Below are 2,826 nucleotides of genomic sequence, written 5' to 3' on the forward strand. Positions count from 1 at the left end.
CTAATGTATTTAGGTTGTGATTTTACTAAATAAGACTTCCGCTGTGTTATATAAAAAAATGGCCGTTGTTATAAGTTGGTATCAGAGCATAGGTTTGACAGCAAGTACATGCGTGTATCTTGTTCTCAAACCTTGAGTGGAGTCAAACATGTCCATGGGTGGAGTTAAGTGAATGCAGGATAGTATGTGAGTTAGTTGTGATTGAACTAACCTATTATCTACTAAGTTTTTGTGTGAAGTGATGTGATAAGACAGGTATGACGATCGATCATATCCTGCAGATGCCCAGTTGACCCTCAGCATTTCAGAGCTCCATTGATGACATCAAGATTGATTTTAATTAGCCAGGAAAGTCGTATTAAAGTATCGAGTGGATAAAGATGTATATGAGTTGCAGTGATAAAGGAAGTTATGAGATACAAAAGAAAAAGACAAATGAGATGGAACAATGACAACCGAAATTGATTCTGGCTACCGTTGATGCAGTGATTGTAATTAATAGTGGAGTGCGTCCGGGGTACAGGTGGGATCGATGTGTTGAGAGATAAGAAGATGTCTTCTTTCTTATGAAGGTGCGTTCTCATTACATTATTGTAATTAGTAGTGTACTATTGGATTGTATACATGTGGTTATGTGTGCTTGTAATCTGTTGTAATTAGTTGGGGTTATTGTGATGTAATTTTTATTTCTATAGCAGAAATAGTTGATGGTTTGATGACTCCCGTTACATTAGATATGTCTGGAGCTACCATCAACATTATTGGGATCTTGTTCCCTTTGACATGGTTCTATGCTTTTTGTGATTGACATGTTCTCTACGACTTGTCAGATGTGATTGCATTAGATATGCTTACCATGATTAGTGAAAATTGTTGGTTTTATATTGGGTATGAAATGCATTTCTCTTTTTCTAACGGGACACACTTAGTGATCCGTAGTGTTCGAAATTGGGATAGTGCATTTTTATGGATGAATAATTTGAACATGGCTTTCCGTTGTTATGTTTGATTGCATGATATGTAGGTCAGAACTGAACTGTGATATGTGATAAGTGCCATGTTGTGTATTTATGCATGGGATCTAATTTATGTGACATGTTGCCATGCTCTTAGTAAGTTGTCCATTAGTCTAAACCTGATATATTGTTATGTGTGGCTTGATAGTGTTGTATAGGGATTATATGAAGTGTTGTTCCTTTACAGTTGACGGGCTGAATGTATGTAGTGACCCACAGGGACTGGCTAGGGTAGTAATCCCCTTAATTGTTGACTAGAGATTTGGATTTTATTGAGTGACTTTATGAGGCGCGTACTCTACATGCTTAATTTACCGTGATTGAATCAGTGAGTGTGACTGGTTTAATGATATTGTAGTATGACTGAACTTATTGTGTAGGATCTGTAGGGTGGTCCTAAGGATCTGTCTTCCTTTCCTGGCCTGATGTGACCTTTCATGTGATCCTTAGAACAAATGTGGGCGACTTTCCTTGAATTGGTCTCTTGGGAAAATAGAGACGAACTTTGACTAGACTGAGGACCAAGTTTTTGGGTGTGTGTTGACCTTGAGACTCGGGTGAGTGTTAGACTAAGATTGAGGAATTATGAGTAGTTTTTGTGGGTTATATTTGGACATCAAGGAAACCCTTGACTTAAATGGGGGTTGGTATTGGGTAGATGTTAAGACCTGAAAATAATATCGAGTGTTCGACCCCGTTTGGAATTGTGAACTATGTGAATAAGATGGAATGATTTGACATGATAAATTCTTATGATATGGGAGTCGTGTAACAGCTTCAATTGATGGTTGAAATCTTCTGGGAATTAACTTGTAGTATCTAGTTAATTGTTGCTTTAATGAACCTTAAAAATCGATAAATCTAGGTTCAACGATCATGGAATTATTGATGTGAGTGTGTGTCGGCGAATAATAATTGAACCTAATTTGAGATATTATATGTTTAAGGGTTAATTTTGTTTTGAACTGAGAGTTCTTACAAATTGTCATATGTTGTCAGCGTGACCGATTCATTGTTGGAGTTAACCAAAGAAAGATGTGACTTTAGGTGGAACTTGAAACAGAGATTGACTCTTCCAGTGTTATTAGCTAAATGTGATTTTAAGACGGTGAGTTCTTGGAAACTGTCGGATGTTATCAGAACTGGTTTATTGATAGAGTTGAATTAGAAATTGAACTTATATATTTAACCTCGGAATACTTCGTGGTTCAGTAAAACATTAGGTTGTAAGACGCAATAGAGTGGAATTTTCAGTATGAACTCAGAACGGTGTGATAGTGGTTGATGTGTCGACATTCAGTAAGTAATGTAATTGTGTGTTAAAGAATAGGTTTGTCAACCTTGTGTTCATTGGAATTGCTTATTGTTAGTGGATTGTAACTAACAGTGACTCGTGAACGTAGTAATGGATAGACTGTTGAACATGATTAGGATCTTGATCCGAGATATTTGAAATGAAAGTATGATTTGAGACAATGTATTGCGTCTGGCATACGAAAATACATTGTATAGTAGTTTCGAAACTTGGAGAAGATATAGTAGGTGATGGATCTGATGTTGATTGACAGTGTTGTATGTTGTGACCAGGTGGGATTGGATATATTGGTTGGAAAACATTGTTTCAATGGGTTGAAAATTTTAAGTTACATTGAGATCAATATTATCTTCTGGAGGGAAACTTGATGAGATATGACATATGATTATTTGTGGAATTTCCCTTAATGTCGATTTATTACGATTTTCTAAAGAACTTGACAGGAAGTTAACCTTTCAGACATGGTAACGATCGATGTGTTGGATCTAAATGTTG

Source organism: Rutidosis leptorrhynchoides, chromosome 6, assembly GCF_046630445.1.
Source record: "Rutidosis leptorrhynchoides isolate AG116_Rl617_1_P2 chromosome 6, CSIRO_AGI_Rlap_v1, whole genome shotgun sequence".
In the NCBI taxonomy this organism is placed as follows: domain Eukaryota; kingdom Viridiplantae; phylum Streptophyta; class Magnoliopsida; order Asterales; family Asteraceae; genus Rutidosis; species Rutidosis leptorrhynchoides.